Source organism: Diplotaxodon limnothrissa, linkage group LG2, assembly GCF_057381915.1.
Source record: "Diplotaxodon limnothrissa isolate DT_005_m linkage group LG2, D_limnothrissa_male_GT1.1, whole genome shotgun sequence".
NCBI lineage: Eukaryota > Metazoa > Chordata > Actinopteri > Cichliformes > Cichlidae > Diplotaxodon > Diplotaxodon limnothrissa.
In genome coordinates, this window is record NC_140597.1 from 10624512 (window position 1) to 10643867 (window position 19356).

Consider the following 19356-nt stretch of genomic DNA (forward strand, 5'->3'; position numbering starts at 1 on the left):
CCAAAGTTTTAGTGTGTTGTGTTGAAGAATAAAAGCGGTGGCACACTTTTCAGTCTGCTGGACCTGGAATTAAAGCACCAGCACCAGTGTGGCCATGAAGAATCAGTGGGAAGAATAATTTGGTTATTCACATTTCTAGTTCTTGTCTCGTCTCTGTCTTGTCATCAGCATCTCTTTTGGAAGTCAGTTGTGTTCCCGGGATCATTTCTCTGTGTGTCATACCTTTGTCTGTCATGTCTGTTTGTTGTCGGTCCCTGTGTCAAGTTCACACGCCTCAGTGTGTGTGTGCTACTTTTTACAATCCCTCGGCTCGTGTGTGTGATGTTCAGCTCTGCCTCCCCTATCTCATCAGTTAGTTGTGTTCAGCTGTGCTCCCAGGTGCGTCCATTCTGCTCTAGTCTCCGTCTGTGTCTCGCTCTGTTCTTTGTCACGTCCTCCCTCATGCATTTTACTGCCTTTGTCATAAAACTAATTACTGTAGTCCAAGTGATGCATGAGCTGGTTTTGCAGCATCACTCTGAGACAGGATTCTGATTTCAGTCTGAACAGCGCCACATTAACACACCTACATCAGGAAAATCAAGAGTAACAAACTACAATTTTGTTTCAGTAGCATTAGAAATTTAATGAAGACATACAAAATTTTACCTTTATCTTCATTTTACATGAAAACACAATTATTTTTTATTAAAAATCAGCAAGAAAGTAAATTTTGCATTCATTCCAAGACAAAATGCTCACTTTTTCTGTACTCTGTACTCCAGATGTTTGATCTATTTTCTGATGATTTACTGAAGAAAACTTCAGAAAGTGCATTTTCAGGTAAATGTTCTATGCTCATATCAACATGTGAGATATATGGCAGCTCAAAACAAGTCAGAGCATATGATGGGTCTCCTTTTTACACGAGGATTATCTTTTAGCTCTGAGTCATATTTTCATCCATCCATCTTCGTCTGCTTATGCGGGGCCAGGTCGTGGGGACAGCAGCCTAAGCAGAGAAGCGCAGACCTCCTTCTTCCCGGCCACCTCCTTCAGTTTGTCTGGGGGAACACCAAGGCGTTCCCAGGCCAGCCGAGAGATGCTCTCCACCGTGTCCTGTGGGACATGCCCGGAACACTTCACCCAGGAGTCATCCTTGTCAGATGCCTGAACCACCTCAACTGGCTCCTTTCGATGTGAAGGAGCAGCGGCTCTACTCTGAGCCCCTCCCGGATGGCTGAACTCACCCTATCTCTAAGGGAGAGGCTAGCCATCCTTTGGAGGAAGCCATTTCTGCCTCTTGTATCCGTGATCTCATTCTTTTGGTCACTACCCACAGCTCGTGACCATAGGTGAGGGTAGGGACGTAGATCAACTGGTAAATTGAGAGCTTTGCTTTTACACTCTGCTCTCTCTTCACCATAACAGACCGGTACAGCGTCTGCCTCACTGCAGCCGCTGCACCAATCTGTCTGTTGATCTCCCGCTCCCTTCTCCCGTCACTTGTGAACAAGACCCTGAGATTCTTAAACTTCTCCACTTGGGGCACTCCACCCTTTTCTAGATACATGCAAATCTTATTATTATTGTGAAACAGAGAAACACCAGAGATATTCACATGTTCTGTATAATATTCTGGACAGATCATATTGATCAAACAACCTTTGCATGCAAGAATGTTTTCCAACTACTTGAAGGGCATGGATCATTTGGATTTGCTTCAAATAAGTTTGGCTGTAGTTTTTAATAGAGCTATCTCCTGTGCTTTTGTAGTTATGATGGAATTACCTGATTTTCTAACAAATGAAAAGTAATTCGGCAGCACGGTGGCACGGTGGTTAGCACTGTTGCCGCACAGCAAGAAGGTCCTGAGTTCAATTCCACCATCAGGCCGGGGTCTTTCTGTGTGGAGTTTGCATGTTCTCCCCGTGTTTGTGTGGGTTCCCTCCGGGTACTCCGGCTTCCTCCCACCATCCAAAGACATGCAGCTTGTGGGGACAGGTTAATTGGATAATCCAAATTGCCACTAGGTGTGAATGTGCGAGTGAATGTGAGTATGAATGGTTGTCTGTCCTTGTGTGTTAGCCCTGCAACAGACTGGCGACCTGTCCAGGGTGTACCCCGCCTCTCGCCCCATGACAGCTGGGATTGGCTCCAGCACCCCCCGCGACCCTGAAAAGGATAAGCGGTAGCGAATGGATGAATGGATGAAAAGTAATTTAAAATTGCACTAAGGGCGACCATGGTTCAGGGGCTTGGGATGCTCATCTTGTAACCGGAAGGTTGCCGGTTTGATCCCCAACTCTGTCTGTCTTGGTCATTGTGTCCTTGGGCAAGACACTTCACCTACAGCCTACTGGTGTTGGCTGATGGCGTGATATGGCAGCCTCACTTCTGTCAGTCTGCCCCTGGGCAGCTGTGGCTACAACTGTAGCCTCCACCAATGTGAGAGTGAATGAATAGTGGAATTGTAAAGCGCTTTGAGGGTCCTGAAAAGTGCTATATAAATACAACCCATTATTATAAAACAGTGTGAAAATCTTCAATTAACTTAAATAAAATAGAAAAAAGAAAATGTAAGGATTTTTAAGAATGGGATTTTACGTTGTCTCAAATGTTTTTACAGAACACTTAAACTCGTAACAAACAAATAAAACAAATAAAGAAACAAATAAAAACTGAACTAAAACTCATTCTGGAAACTAAACTAAACATACAACCATTTAGTGATAACTGTTTTGTATTAACGGTTATTTATATGTTGTGAAACCATGACATCTCCCTGTAAGAGATATTACAGGATGCGATGCTCTGAGTGAACAACAGGTGGCAGCAGACTTTTACGTTTCTCTGCAGAGCGTCTTTAGGTTTGCTTCTCCAGAACAACAGACGATCCTGTCCACAGGTGCAAGAATAACAACCTCAGTACTTTAAACAGGAGTATGAGAATTAAAAGTCAAACATCTAAAATCTTCACAGTAAAAACAAAAACCCCAACAAGAAGTAAAACTGAAGAAATCAACTTTCTCTCTGCAGGGCAGGAAAAGTCTCCTGTATTGGTTACCTGTGTCCTCTGGGCTTCGCTGCATGTATTTACTGATCTCATGCGAACATGAGGATCAATTATTGTCCCGTGTAGGCCCCTGTAGCTTACTGAAGCAGAGAAAAACGAATTAAAGAGGCGAGAAGAAGCTGCCAACAGGAACAGAGCCGGCGGGGCGATGAGGCCAAACAAAGAGGATGGATTTCGGACTGAAGCCTAAACCTTCCTAAATCAGTTAGTCCTGAGCCCATCCTGACCTCTAATCTGCTCATCCGGCCTTTGAAGCGTGCACTTCAGGGGGAGGAAAACCGATCAGCCAAATGTCCCACTCTTAAGTGACAAAATGCCCTGAGGTGACACACACACACACTGTGAGGCAGCTGGATGAGGTAGAAACACTCCTGACTTTGTCTGTGATGTGTGGACAGCTGCAGCGAAGAGCAGCGCTGTGTCTGATCAGACCACCTCAGTCGAGTTCAACACAAGTCCAAGAGCAAGTATGATGACCGAGTGTCAGCAAAGTCAGGAGGCTGGAACGCACGTTTACAGGCTTTTCATTTCAAATGTCAAACACAGACAGACTGAGTTTCAGCTTTTACGAGACTAAAACAGAGTAAGGACATGTTGGGAAACCAATGGTGGTCCATCAGAACTCGGTGCCACCCACCAGACCCCCTCACAGTCAGCTGAGTAGTAAATTTAATGAAACCATACAATAAATGTTTCCACCACACTTTCAGTAATTTCAACAGTAACAACGTTAATTTAGAGTTTTTTACCTCAAATCATTTTTCCATCATTTTTTTAGCCTTGAGATGTATGCGTGTCATTTTCAGGACTGACATTTTAGCTCTTGAAGATGATCCTGGTTTATAAATGTAGGTAAAAATTCAAAGCTTTGTGTCTTTTCTCCAAAAGTGAGGAAGAACATATTTAATGAATGAATGTGTGAAATTTTTACTGACAGTGTGCTTCATTAGTTTTCCCTTCTAATCAGATCCTGGAAATCAGCTAACAGGTCTCAGAAACACAGGCACACATGTGCTACACATTTCTATCCCCGCAGGTAGTTAGTTAAATGTACCTCCTAAGAACCTAAAAGTGATAATGCCTTTGTTTTTGAGGACCAAAAGAGTTAAAATCTGCACTGTTTCTCCTAGATTTAAAGTTGTAGGATCGGAAGACATTGTGTATTTGGGCAAATACAAAAATAAAACAGGTAAAACATTAATTTGATCTTTAGATTTTAGTGTATGCTGAAGTTACCAGACGATTAGTACTGGACAAACACGGTCTGCCCCTATGATGGGGGTTGCAGAGGAACCGCCACTTCTGCACCTCTCTGGACCAGTTTTCCTGGCTCTGCTCAGACTCCAGCAGGTCTTGTTTGGGTTCAGGGAGGATGGTAGTGGTTTATTTTTCTCCAGAAGAGTCCAAAGAGATGAAATTACATTTGCATTAAAGCAAAAGCTGATCTCTTTCTAACCAAACCAGCAGTAACAGGGTTACAGCCTTTACAAGGTGTTAGAGTGTTATTACTATAAGTATGAACCACTTTGCACTTAACTTGCTTGCATTTAAAATGAGGCTTCAAAATAACCTCCTGGATTTGTTCCAAGATGGCTGCCAAACAGGACTTTGTGGACATCCATAACTTTAAGTTCAGTGCTACTGAAGGTGCAACATTTCCTTTTCGAGTCTTCTTTCACGCCTTCAGTAAACAGCCTGTAACTCAGAAAGTTGTGGAAATGTTTTGGGGATTTTGTTTTTAAAGTTTCACTGCTTTAGTTTTTTTTTCTCTTCTTGCTTTATTGAAGAGAACGAGGACAAGCCCCGACAAGAGCTTAGAGGATTAAGTTCATTCTCACTGCCAGCCTGAATGAAAAAGCATCTGCACAAACACACTTCGCTCACGCGCACATTAATTCAAACACACACATACGTGGGGGGGGGCCTCAGGACTGAGCCCAGTCAATGGAAAGACCTCATAAGGATGGAGATCCTGCACTCGTGTGTGTGTGTGTGTGTGTGTGTGTGTGTGTGTGTGTATGTGTGTGTGAGAGAGAGAGAGAGAGAGAGATCCAGTCCAGTGAACCCTGAAACATCCTGAGGCGTCAGACTGCAGCCAAAACTGAAACTGAATCTGCTTCGTCTTCACGTCCACACCCGGCTGCGTTCACAGGTTCAGCAGAGTTTGCAGCAGGTTCACTGAAGATGGAGAAGCGCTACCGGACCTTCTGCTCTACTCTTATATGGGAGAAAAGTATGGAAACTTGTTTCCACCTCTGAAAAAAAACCCCATGTTTTTGCCATCCATAACTCAAAATTTCAACCAGAACCAGAAAAAGTAGGTGCACTGTTCCCACAGACTGTATATCAAAGATGGACACTTCACATTCAGAACCCTTGACTATGGAGCTTGTGACATCACCATGTAAGATTTTTGTTGTCAGAAGTGATGCAAGGGTGGAGTGATGCTGTTACTAAGCGTCAGTAACATCCAAATAAAATCCTAGAATTTCACTCACCAAAGCAAGTGGTGAGAAAATCAAGCTGGAGGTGGTGGAGGGGTAAAAGGCAGAAATATGGAAAATAGTGGGAGGCAAACAGGGAAATACCAGAGGTACCAGGAAAAAATGAACAAGGAAACACGAGAAAGAATATTAATTAAAATCTAAAATCTAAATAAATTTCTCTATAAACTCTACCAAAGAACCCAAAACTGTGACAGCTACAGACTTTCTGTGCTGTGTGTCACATGTGAGAAAGGAAAACTGTGAAAATATCCCCAAAAGTAGTCATTTGAATACCTATGTAGCCACCATAACACCATCCACTATTTTTCTATATTTTTAGCCTTAGCGTTACCATTTTACACCATGCTAAGTGCTGAGTAACCTCCAAGTAAAATCCTGGAATTTCACCAAAACTGGAGCCCAGACTTCTTAAACGTTTATTTGTACAATTAACTGCCCAGCAGGCACATTATTGGTCAGATAATCGCATCAAAAGGCTCCAACAGCACAAACACGGTTCAGAGGTCCAGTTCAGGGACTCCAATTGGCTTAGTTGAAGCCAAGCAGCTACAGCCGCTTGCGTGACCATCCAGCTGTCAGCCAAAGAGGCCACTCCTCCGTTATATAACAACATATTTAGAATGTAATTATAATGTATTCACTGTCTTTAAAAGTAGGATCAGTGCGAGTGCTTAAAGTTCATCAGCAGTGTCTTTGCTTTCTGATGGATTTGAGGTTTATTTGTCTTTATTTTTCTTCATGTTCTCGTCTGCTACACACCAGATTTCTGTGATTTCAAAAATCCTCCAAGAATGAGCTAAATGAAGATCAAATATACGTAAACCTGAATCATTTCTTATCTTAATGTTATTTGGTTTTCTGGTAAATGTCTTTCTTTCTTTGATTCCATCAGTTGTCCAAGCACCTGAAGCTCGTCAGTGACCTCAGCTGTTTGCCGTCTGAGGAGCATGACTTTGAAAATGTTCTTTAAGCCATCAGAGTTTTGCTTCGACGTGATGCTACTCTTTGTCTCTGCTGTAGAACCTGTTCAGTTTTTCCTGGTCATAAAAAAAATGGTTTCTCAGTGAGACGGTCTTGGCCTCTTGAACCCGGCTCCGTGTCCTCGGACCACCCTTCAGCACAATACGCCGACTCTCCACCAGCAGCCTCCATCTCATTAACAGCTCTTCACTCCCAATCAGGCCGGTCCTTTCTGTGTGCCGTTTGCCCTCGGTATTATCTCCGAGCTGAGAGCAGATCATCACGCCGGAGCCTCCTTCTTGAACAAACAGAGCTTGTTAAAACCTCCTCGCTCCCACCGGCTCCTTTACAAGTGTGAAAGGATCCCAGAAGGATTCATTAAAGCTGCTGCTGAGCAGAGTGAAGCTGATTTAGCTTCCAGAAAGTCCCCTCATCTCTTTAAACCACAGCACATTTCTGCAGAGACCTCGTTGGTGGTAAAACACCTGCTTGGTTTATCAGTTTTCCTCTCCCGGGCTTTAACATGTCAAACTGGTAATTTACAGTTAATTTGGGGCAAAAGCTTTGTTCATATGACGAAAAAATGCTTTGAGAATTGAAAATGGAAAAGGTTTGTTCTCAATACAGGTAGAAGAATGAGGTGTAAAGTTTAAAAAAACTGAAACTTAGGGATCAGTATAAAAAACTGACCTTCAGAGAGTTAACATATAAAAGCATCCATTTATATATAGGTAGACTGATTTATCAAATATCAAATAAAGAATAAACACACAAAGAAACCAGTTGATCAATTAGTTCATCAAAAAGTTTAATTATCAAGAAATCGACCGAGAAGGCGATGAAGAAATCTATCAAGATCGAGATGTCTATCAAGATGCATGAAGGGATCTATTGTCAAATCAAGCTAGTTAAAAAACCTGTTGTAAAATCACCTATGAAGAAATCTATTTAAGTGTATTGATCAAGGAGTCTATGAAGTTTTTTAATAAATCAGTCAATTGAATCTATCAAGAATTTTGTATTTTTTATTAATCAATAAGTCTAGCATTAAAAAATGTATTAAGAAATCTAGCAAACTATTTAAGCACTGAGAAATCTACAGCAGAATACAAACATTTTGTAGTTTAATCTGTTGAAATTATTTATTTAGTGGATAGATTATCAATCACCATGAAGTAAGCTAATTACTGAGTGCATCCGGTGCTGGACTGAAATATTTAGCAATGAGATTTAATCGTAAACAGGAATGAAGCCTTTTAGTTTGTGTTAGCAGATGATTTTTCATTACCTGCTGCACTATCAAACTCACAGGTGTAACTAATAAAAAGGTTAAAGGCATTCGGGGCTCATGTGTTTCCTGAACTCAGAAGTGAACCACCGGATTTGGTTGCACTCGGCTCGCTCTTATTCCAGATCTTTCTCTGTGATTCTGGATTAATGGCACAGTGTCTGGAGAGAGAAGTGATCCTAGCTCAGAGAGTTAATATCACCTCTGAGTCCGTTCACAAAAGCTTCCTGTGAGGCAACACGGAGATAACAAAGGGCTCTTATCTCTGGACTGAGGAGGAATTCTCTCCTTTCTTTCTGTCTCTCTCGACACCCTTTTGACTCCAGGGTTTGTGTTTTGTGTCCCCACGCTCAGAGGTGACTGACCTGCTGGGAAAAGATGTGTCAGACGAGGTGCTCAAGCCACCAGATTGGAAGAGAGAAGGGGGGCGCTTGGTATCGTGATCCAGATCATGCGAAGGAAGTTCTGGATATCTGCAAACATTCATCACTTTCCAGCTGCAGCCTTTTCAGGAAGTACGAATGGCAGAGTATCATGCACCATTTTCACATTTCACTTGTGTCTGATCAACAACTGAAAGCTTTGGGCTACTCTGTATGTGACAGTTACAGATAACAGAGTTTGAGGGTAAAGCAGAGCTCCCCGGGAGGGTATTGTGGCAAAGATGGGGCCGTTGGGTATGTGCATGGGTGGCAGGAGCGCGAACAAAAACTAAAGCCACGGTTCATCTGAATCAGTGATGAGCAGAAACCTGGTCGAGGCTCTTGACTTGGATGATAACTTTTCATAAGGATGTGTCTCAAAAGTGTTTAAGAGTGCAGAGAGGGTTTACAAGAATGTGGGAGGGGTTTAATGGTTTAAAATATTTAAAAATAATGTAAAAAACATGGTTTTTACTTATGGATTGTCACCTATCATTGGGGTACACTACAGGGATACGGTAGTGTTTCTGGCTTCCTCGTGTCTTTGAATCTTTGCTTATCAGATTTATGTCTGGCTCTTCTTTTTTGGAAACTGTCCGTCCTGCACTTTGTCTCTTTCTTATCTCACAATCCAAGCACACTGCAGTTTGTGACTCTCGTTACATTCAGCTCTGTCACTGTTTGATGATCTAATGAAGGAGACGGGGAAATTGCTTCAATTTGTTACTGGATTAAAAAGAAAAAACATTTACTGACTACATATGAGTTAGCAGCCGATTATAACCCGATTTTTGTGCATCACCATCTGAATGCGTTCAGATTTCCTCAACAGAATGAGGCATTTTGAGATGCCGTAACTTCACAGCTGGGCTTCATTTGGTTGTTTTAATAAAATGAAGGGCAACAGGTTGCAAATATAGCATGCTTCCTGCAGCAGAGAGTCTATATCACACTTACAGGCCATGTTAAAAATGAAAAGTCAAAGAGTCATTCAAAATGTGACCCTTACAGCCAGTGTAACTAGATTACATGTTCAGATTGATGGTAAAAATCCCATTAGGAGAGCAACATTGTGAAAACTCAGCACCTAATAAAGCTGGGGCATGCTGTAGTTGATGATTTACAGTGTTTTTAGAAGTGAGTGTGTGTGCGTGTTTAGACATTCTGGGGGTGGAGGGGGCTGTTGTATTGTTGCTCTGCTGACAGTGAATGAAGAGGCTCAGGCCTTGTTTGGGATTAACGATTCAGCAGCAGAGATTCAGTCTTTGTTCACGCTCGTGTGTCAGTCTGCAAACCTACATATGAAACAAAGGAGAATTCATGAGTTCAGACTGTCGGACCCACTTTACAACAAAAACAGTGTCATTACAAAACACGCAGAATAACTGATGGCTTAAACTTTATTTTGAAGATTACCCTATGGCTAAGGTTTTCTTCTTCTTCCGCTGCTGCTGCAGCTCCAAACGGTCCAATAAGAGCAGCGTCCGACGGCTGTAATCCTGCCGATGACCTTGCTTTGTCACACAAGGTCTCCAAGTGTGTGCGCCAGTGGAACAAACAAAACAAGCAGAGACAAAAAGGGAAGAAAGCTCACATTAAATCCAGCACACTGCTCGCCTATGCTGCGACTGATCGCTGCAGAGAGCTGAGCTGCTCCTCTCTTCCATCACTCTCCTCCTGCCTCTTCTGCTTTTCTTTTCACAAGACATGCAGGTTGATTCATTTAGCTTTGCAGCTCTTTTTTTAGTAGTTTGGTCATCTTTTCTGACACAAAACAGGAAGTTCAACAGGAAAGAGTCACAAGAACTCACAAGAAGGTCAGGAACAAACCAGCAGGTCTAACCACATGACTTTAAAGGGAAATTAAACCATCACTAACTTCCTGCTTCAGCTCTGCTGCACTTACTGTAGCTGGAAGAGTCCAATTAATGGTTGCAATATTAGGGGCGTGGCCTCTTTGACTGACAGCCAGCTGTAGCTGCTAGCTGTCTGCTGGCTTCACCTCAGCTAATTGCAGTCCCTGAACTGGACCTCTGGACCCCTTTGTGCTGTTGGAGCCTTTTATCTGACCAGTAATACGGCTGCTGGGAGGTTAATTGTATTGACAAATCATTCAAAAAGTCTGAGCTCCAGTTTTTGTGGTTGAAATTCTGGGATTTTATTGGGATGCTACTTAGCACGGTTAAAAATGTTAACTCTGTTGCTGGACAGCATTGTGGCGGTTTTCCTGTCTCACACCTGACACACAGCAGACAAACTTCTGTAGTCACTGTGATCTCAAGGTCTTGTCGTTGAGATTTGATTGGTATTTTTATTTTTAGTAATTCTTTTCTTGTGTTGTCTTGTGTTTCATTTTTGCCAGGTGCTTTGGTGTATCACTTTCCTTGCTTCCCTTTTTCTCGTCTCCCATTGTCTTCTGGAGTTCCGCTCTCCACCACTTCCAGCTTGTTTTTTTTGACCACTTATTTTACTCCATTTATTTTCTGGGTGATAGAGTTAACTTGAAAGTTATTTTAAGGTCCTTTAAAATTATGAATTATAATCATACCTCATCAAGGTCATCTTTAGATGCACCTCCAGAAGGCTCTGAGGCCAGCTGCAACTTTGTATCTCTCAGTGGACATCCTGTTTTCACCAGCTTTACCCCAAATTTGAGATCAGAGCTTCAGAAAAAGTTAAAAGGAAAGTTTTCACAAATTTCCTGCTGTACGCTCTGAGAATTTCTTTTTAGAGACCGACTTGGTTGCGGATTTACGCTGAGCTTAAACCTCCTGCAGGTTTTTAATTTATCAAATCTGCTCAAAAGGTGCCATGGTTTCACACGTTTATACATTCAAGATTTATAAAATGTAACTCAAGATTTCAGCTTGTGATGCTTTCTTCTTGGAAGCAAAGCTTGTGTGTTTGTGAAAACTGAAATGAAATGGATGAATCTGAATCCTTTCACTGGATTGAGCTGGAGGAGATGCTGTTGCTCCCGGCCAATCACAGAGCAGGATTTTCTGTTGCTGTGGTTTAAAAAAAGGACATGCAGACATTACGCAAGAACAACGTCAACAAGTGTGAGAGATGCAGAGATTCAATCAGGCTCACATTACAATGGAGGAGTGTGTGTGTGTGCGCACGCACCAAGAACACAAAGGGGCAGAAAAGCATTGCATCTAATATCAAAATGATCGAGTTATTATAATAATACATTTAATCATAAAGCACCTTTAAAATCTGAGTTTCAAGTTTCATGGTTATTAAATTTAATGCAATTAAAAGTGAAAAATTATACAAGAAACTTTTAAAAATGATACACAAATGATTAAAAGATTGTTAGATGTGATGAAAAGGACGATGCCACATAAAAAAGTGTGTGATCTGAAGGAAGTCGTTTAAGGTGATCTCTGAAGTTTTCCCATTAGTTGGACGTTTTACTCTAAACTCTTTTTATTCTGGACTCTTTGAAGAAGAAAGCTGCACACACACTAATGAATTCCATTTCAGACTTTGCTAAATGAGTTATTTGGACAGCGAGGAAAACTGCGAAGGGTCAAAGGCAGCTAAGCTCAGAGTCACTCTCAAATAAGGCATTTTCAGAATTGTCAGGGCTGTTTTTTAAATTTTTGCATAAATTTGCTGTTTTCTTGTTTCAGGGTTTGACTGTGAACTGAACGTATTCTCACTTGTGGAACGGACTCTCTCTCCTCTGTCTTAATTGCCTTGGTCGGCCACTCCGTCTCTCTGCAGATGTCTCGCTCCTTAATTTGCGTAAAGAGCAACAATCAGCCCCATCTGTCCCAGTTTTTACTTTCGTCCTCCTCCTCCCCCTGAAAAATCACCTCTGTGCCCCCCTTGCCCTTCACTAAATCTCCTTAGTAAGCCCACCACACACACACACACACACACACACACACACACACACACACACACACACACTCCTCCCATACAGAACCTTGTCAGTGGTGTGGGGATTGAAAGCCAATCAAAAAGCTATAGAAGAGTGCTTTGGCGCACAGGAACACAATCGGGGGTCTGCGGGGTGGGGTTTGGTGGGATGAGGTGTGTATATGCGTGTGTGTGTGTTTGTGTGTGTATGGGGGGGAGGGGGGGGGGTGGAAGAGAGGTGAGGTGGACCCCCCTCCTGTCAGTCGCAGTGAAAGAGGCTGAGGCCAGCAGAAACGGGGACAGATGGGAGGACTCTGAGGGAGGAATAATCACTGCTTCGTCCTTCTCCTCCGTCCGTCCGTCCTTGCTGACAGGACGCACAAGAAAAATGTGCTGTTTGTTTCCAAAACAAACGACCGCTGCTTCTGCAAGCGGTGGACATCAACATACTTCAGGCTGGAGCAGAGCAATCTCCAAGAGTCCCTCAGATTCGCGTTCTTTCAGATAATTACACACAAAACGTTTTGTGCTGAACTAAAATGATCTCTCAGGTCTTATCCATGCGTTTTGCTGTGCCTGTGTTTGCAGGTTTATCACACACTCTCATTCCCTCATGCCGACTCATGGTCTGACCTCTTTACGAATGAGTTTCTGGGTTTTTGTTAAAAATTTAAAATGTGGTCCTGGTTTTGATTTTACTCTTTTTTTTCCTGGCTTTGAGTTTTGGGATCTTATTCTCTCCTCTACCCAGTGTCCCTCTGTCTCTGTGCTTCTATTACTTGTTATACTCTCAAAGTTGGTTTTCTCTTGTGCATCTTCTTTCAGTTTTTACTTCCTGTCTGTTGGATCGATGTGCGCCTGTGTCTCTGTTTATAATTTCTATTTAGTCCTCTGTCCTCAATTTACTCCTCAGTGTGTTTTTACTAATATGTCTTAGTTTATTAGTTTTACTTTATATTCATTCCAGTCTTCGGTATGACGGGTTTGTCACAAGGCTACTCAGAAATGTTCACATTTTTTATTATTATAATTATCAGTGTCTGATTAATATTCAAAACCTGATTCACCTGTTCAGGACTGAAACCACATGGATGTGTTCAGTAAGTCTCACTGCAAAGCATCATTATATCAGCAGCAGTGAGGAGGATAGTCACATGGTGCCTTCACAACTAAAGCAAAATAAATAAATAAAAACTTTAAATTCTTTTCTGTTTTCAAATATATTATAATTGTGGATAGGATGTCATACATACAACGCCTAATTAATGTAAGTTTACATACACCACAGAAGAAGAGAAAAGTGTAGCTCACGGGTTGTTGCATGCCACATGAAACGTAGTAAAACCTGGAAAAACGTTTTGCACCATTTTCACACTAACTTCAGCACAACATGGTCGAGTTGGTCTCACCACAGCACACCGGTCAAATGTTTGAACTTCAATAGTGAACCATGCGCTCGGTTAAAGTGCGCTTGGCTTCACATCACTTAACAGACACAGCTCCAGTAGCAAACTAACAAAACTAACAGACCAAAGCATGTGGGATTTAAGTGTCACCAATTAATTCACAAATTTCATGTAACTTAGCCAAAATTTAGCTGAATTTAAAATTTTAAGATTCTTCTTTAGTTTAACTGGACATTTTCTTTTAAAAGTTTATTCCTGAACCACTTTTCTTTGACTGTCGGCCAGTGTGTCACAGGTTAGCTTCCTCTGTGTTTGTGAGGCGTGTCTTTTACCTGCAGTATTTGAAGATCGGCACATGTGCTCACTGAACACAGGCAACACTTTTCTTTCCTCCTGGCTCTACTCGTGCTCCTCGTTTGTCTGTCTGCAGGTTTCCACCCAGCCCCTCCTCTGCCTGCTCGCTCTCCACTCATCATGTCAGCTTTTTGAGTGGGACTGCTCCGGAAATAAAACGAAAGCCACTGCATTAGAGATCTACCCAAAGCAGGGATATCTCATCTCAGTCTGGGTTCAAACACATGCAGAAACATGTAACTTTTTGGTCAACTTTCATAGGTTAAACTCAGACACTGAATGATCCATAAAACGACTCTATTAGAAAATTGCTTTGAGCTAGAAGGATTTAGATGATCTTGGTGTCTAAATGTAGGTGAAAGGGAGGCCTTTCATATGCTCTAACCTCTTGTGGGCAACTACTTATGCAACATGATAATACGAGCCTTGAAAATTTACCCAAAATGCACTTTTTAAAGTTTTCTTCAGAGAACGATCAGAAACAGATCAAACTTGCAGGATATCAATGTTTGTTTCTGTTCAACGACACCACAGACATTAAACTGGAGCATTTAACTGAAGCTATGATAGATCCTGTAATACTGACACTCAGAGCTGATTGTTTAAAAAAAGCTTGAAAGCCTGAGTGACAGAGGAGGATGCTGGGATATGGTGAGCTGGATGACCCACTGTAGCGACCTCTAAAGAGAGTAGCCAACAGAAGAAGAAGACGACTTGGAGTGGGTGTAAAATTGATTTGGTTTGAGTTTCAAACGGAGCTTAAATGTGTTCTTCAGCCCTGAAATTTCCATGTGCATGTCTCCTGTGCTTATGAAGTCATCAGGGCTCTGCTGGAAAACATAAGGAGATAAGAAATACCACCCTTATCTATTGTGATTGTATTTTTTTTTAAAATACTGTCATTTATCCTGTCAGATTTGTAATTTTCATGCACAACAGGTCTAACCAAGCCGTCTCCTGCAAACACTGACCAAGACTCAAAGTGTGGGATTTGTTTTCATCCTGAACGACATGTCCGCTTCGCTCCTGACAACATTTTAGCGCCTAAACGCACCACAACCTCATGATGCTAAGTGAAGGTGGCAGGTCAGGTGAGGTAAACTTTCCCTCTCAGCTTTTTGGGAACACTTCTGCAGGTTTGGGATGATTGATGCTTCTGTGTGAACATGTAAATCAAGTCAGCCGGAGCACGACTGATGGGGTGATTGATGGCGTCTTTAACAGAGAGCACAATCCCAGATGAGTCCCTCAGATTCGAGTGGTGCTTCTCTTTTGGAGCCTCTATCTGTGTTTTTTACGCCTTTGTCTGAGCTCCCAAAGTGAACCATTGAGACGAGTGAGTCTTGTGTTCCCCTGCAGCCGCCTTTGTGAACCTCACAATGACCATTCAGCTCTGTTGGTGGTGGAGCGGCTTTTCATCTCACACGCCAAACATTGCAGCAGTGGAGCATGAGGCTAGAGAGAAGATCCTCCACAAAAACATGGGTAAAAGGACAGCAAGGAGCTGGAGAGGAACGGGTAAAAATGCAGAAGGGTCACCGCAAGACTGCAGGGAATCAAACCTGTGGAACATTCACCTGTTGAATAATACAATCCTGCAGTCACACAAGTGTCCAAACACAGGTTAAATTTACCCTTTTCCCCAAATGAACAGTAAGAAGAATTAGCCAGATACCCTTGATGTTGAGTCTAGTTTGTAAAAGAGCTAAAACAACAATTTATCATGATTCCGATTCAGGCATTAAATTCAATATTGTTATTTTCAGAGCTACAAATATTCTCTATACAATTACAAATGTGTTTTTAAGGTTCAAAAAGAGTCATATTTAATTTCAGGAACCCAAATTATTCTGGACACACATTCCAGAAAACTGTTTTATTTTCAGCACACTCCCAGTCGAGGAAAAAATCATCAAAATAAAACCACCTTGTGTTTTTGTTTTTTAAAATCCAGAGTTATTTTGTTCTTGGACAACGTTCAAACAAAAACTATGGCAGGCTCTAAAAATCACTGAGGGTTTTTCATGTATGACCTTCACTATCGACTTGAAACTACTTCCTTTAATGAGGATGAGCTGCAGATGTGCAGAGTCGCTCTGATTTCAGGACCCTGCAGAGATGCGTGCTCCCTCCTTTTCCTAAGACCTCACACTTATCTGTATCCACGTCCTTTCAGCCTCTCCTCCTCCTCCTCCTCTTCACGCTTGACAGTCGGCTGAGTTTGGACTGTGTCTGCTCTGAAAGGCCTTTGTGTCGGGCCGCTGCGCGTGTTATCCTCCGTGGCCTCTTGTGTCAGTCACAAGAGGTCCGAGGAGCCCGAAGGGGCCGAGGCCCGGCGATAGACTGAGCCCGGGGCCTCCGGAGCTGGCCTGCGGCCCGGAGCGGCCCCCTCTCCGGTCACGGTCTCGTCTCTTTCACTGACAGTTTGTTCTCAATTAGATAGCTTTTGTCCCAGAGTGAAAGCCTTCAGCCGACGGACTCTGCGCTGCCAGCTGGGGAGGGCTTTCTGTGCGGCTCAGGAGATGGCATCCGTGCCATAATGCCGATGTTTCGCTTCTCCACAAACCCCCGCCGCGACGCTCTTTACACTCTCGTTTTGGCTTTTTCAATGCTTTCCCTTTGAGGGCAGCTGAATAGCACTTAACTAGCTTTTTAAAACTTCCTCGATATCTAAATCTCATTGAGAAGCCATGCAGACAGTCAGGAACAGAGGCGCTGGCGCAAAGTGTCAATTGAAACTTTATTATATACAAACTTGGAGCTGGTATCAACAAGGCATTCAGTGCATTCAGTTTTCCATTGTGTTGAGTTGCTGATCAGAAATCTCAGAAAAGCTTATGCTAGTTAGAGATAAATAAAGCCGTTTTCTTGGGCTGTGAATTTAGTCGTGTTTGTATCAAAACACTAAGGCATAGGCTTAAAAATGCAGAGGAGAGAAACTACTGGGTGGTGTCTATGGTTTTGTTTCATATTTAATTGTGATGTATCGAGCTGAAACTTATATTTAACTTTAAGTTTTGTGATTTGTTCTGTTGGTTGCCTGTTTGTTAACATTTATCTACAACATAAGGACAGATTTGCATGAAAATGCTCCCAGGGGTGGGGCTTGGCACAACCTTGGAAGTCAGTCCAGATCTGGGTCCAGGAATGTCAGGAAGAATGTCTGTTTACTGTTTTAAGACCAGGCAAAATTTGCATCACATCTTCATAAGTACAAAACAATTTTATGAGAAAAACTGAAAATATTACAAACTAATCTGGGTCCACATGTCCTTCTGGTCCAGGGCTTGGTGTGGAGGCAGTTTTAAACCTTTTGTGTGTTTGTTATTGTTACTGTTTTTTATATCAGTTTTTGTTATGATGATGACATTTCTAATCTGCTCATGACTGAAAATGAGTCTTTTTGTGTTTTTGGTTCTTTCTTAAATTCACTCAGCCAAAACAAAGGAAGTCTCTTTCCAACAAGGCTATTAATTCTTCTTCGAATGATTCTCTCATGCGGTTTTGTATTTCAGCATCACCGTTGTGTGTTTTGTTGTGTGAAGGACCCCAGGCAGCCCTCAGCGGGGCCTCGTGTGGCCCTCCGACCACATTTGGAAACAGTGCTGATGTATCTGAGCGGCAGATGGCTCAGTGTGTGCAGTTTGTCATCATGGTGTTTTTCAGGTCAAATGTGTGTGTGTGTGTGTGTGTGTGTGTGTGTGTGTGTGTGTGTGTGTGTGTGTGTGTAACCATTCATTTGTTGTGATAATTCTCTGGTTAAATCTATTGAACAAAACATGCTCACTGCTCATTACTCTGCAGCATTGACTCAACTCTGCTGCAGAGAAACAACACATCAGACAGAGCATCACTTAAACTGTCATTCACACCTCATCTAGACGTATAAATGCCCCATTATGGATTAAAGCAGACACAGTTAAATGAATGTGCAACATGTGCAAATGGGAGGGGGTGAACCCCAGCAGGTCACATGATTTTAATCATAGGAAATGTTCTCTTGAATGAAAACGAAGGATAAAGAAAAAAAGTACAGCACTCAAGGATTATTAAAAAACAACAAAATCACAGAGCCCATTTGATAATTAGAGTTAATTACATCAATGTTTTAAAAATAAAAATACATTAATTGTGGTTTGAATCTTTAATTTTTGTGTCACATGCACTTTGGATTTGCATTTCAGTTTCATACGCCTTTGATAACATGAAGAGTCCTGAAGTCGGTCTGTAATTATAATATCCTCACATCAACACAAACTTCTTCAACTTAAAGCACTTATTCCATGTCTTAATCAGAACATCCTGCAGAAGTGAAACATCGACTCGGCGCAGCTCAACATGATGGCTTCTGTAGATTAATTACAGGGGTTAAAGTGGGAGATGAGGGAACCCATAGGATCAAGTGTTACGGTGCATTGTGGAGAAAAGAATCGCCAAGAAATAGTCACAAAAACTGTCACGGCTGGCTTAAAAAAAGGATAAAAGGAAGACTTTGGTGAGTAAAGCTAATCAGCATCATGAGCTTCATTGTAAACTGATGTGTGTTACCCCTGGTGTAACCTAACACTGACCATGGACACCATGTCTGCTCTGCACCAGTCCAACATAGTGGATCACAGTAAACTTAAAAAACTTTATTTACACCTGAACCATGAATGCATCATTATGAAATATCTCCATACTGTCCGCTGAAAGCAACACCAAGCTGCAGTATGCAAAAAATAAACTCAGCTGATTATAACATATATTGATGTTATTTTTAATGGCAGGTCTTCAATTTCCGATTAAATATGAGAGTGGCCTTTTTTGGAGATGACACTTTCTTGTCCGTACATGACTCTTAGTATTTAGTATTTGTCATGGTCCTGGGTCATTTTGACCCAGTGTTCTTAGTTTTTCTGTAGTTTTGTATTTTGTTTCTTATGTCCATTGGATTGTTTGGTTTGGTATTTGGATTCCCCCTGTGTCCATGTTTTTATTGTGGTGTTTGCTCTGGTACCGTGTTCCCATCCTATGTGTTCTGTGTTCTCCTCATCCCCTCGTATTCATCCTTCTTCTCTGCCTCTCTCTCTGCCTCTCTCTCTCCGTGCTCATCTCTGTGTACTGTGTTGTGTTTAAGGTCCACATCTTGGTGTCAGTATCGTCAGTTTCGTGTCCTCCCTGCTCGGCCATGAGTAATTGTCTTCAGCTGTGTTCCCCGTGTGTTCCCACTTCCCTCGTTACCTTCTGTGTATTTATGTCAGAGTGTCCCTTTGTTCTGTGTTGCGTCGTCCCTCTAGGTTGTGTGCATTTTCCGTGTCTTCCCAGCGCCTCAGCTTTTAGTTGCTCCCAGTATAGTTTTGTATGACTTCTTATGTTCCTGTTAATAAAGACCGGCCTTTGAGTTCATCCCCGTGTGTCTAGAGCCGTGCATTTGGGTCCTCTCTTGCCTTCACACAGCCGCCGCATGACAGTATTAGTATTTATTTATTTATTGTCATTGTCAAGAACA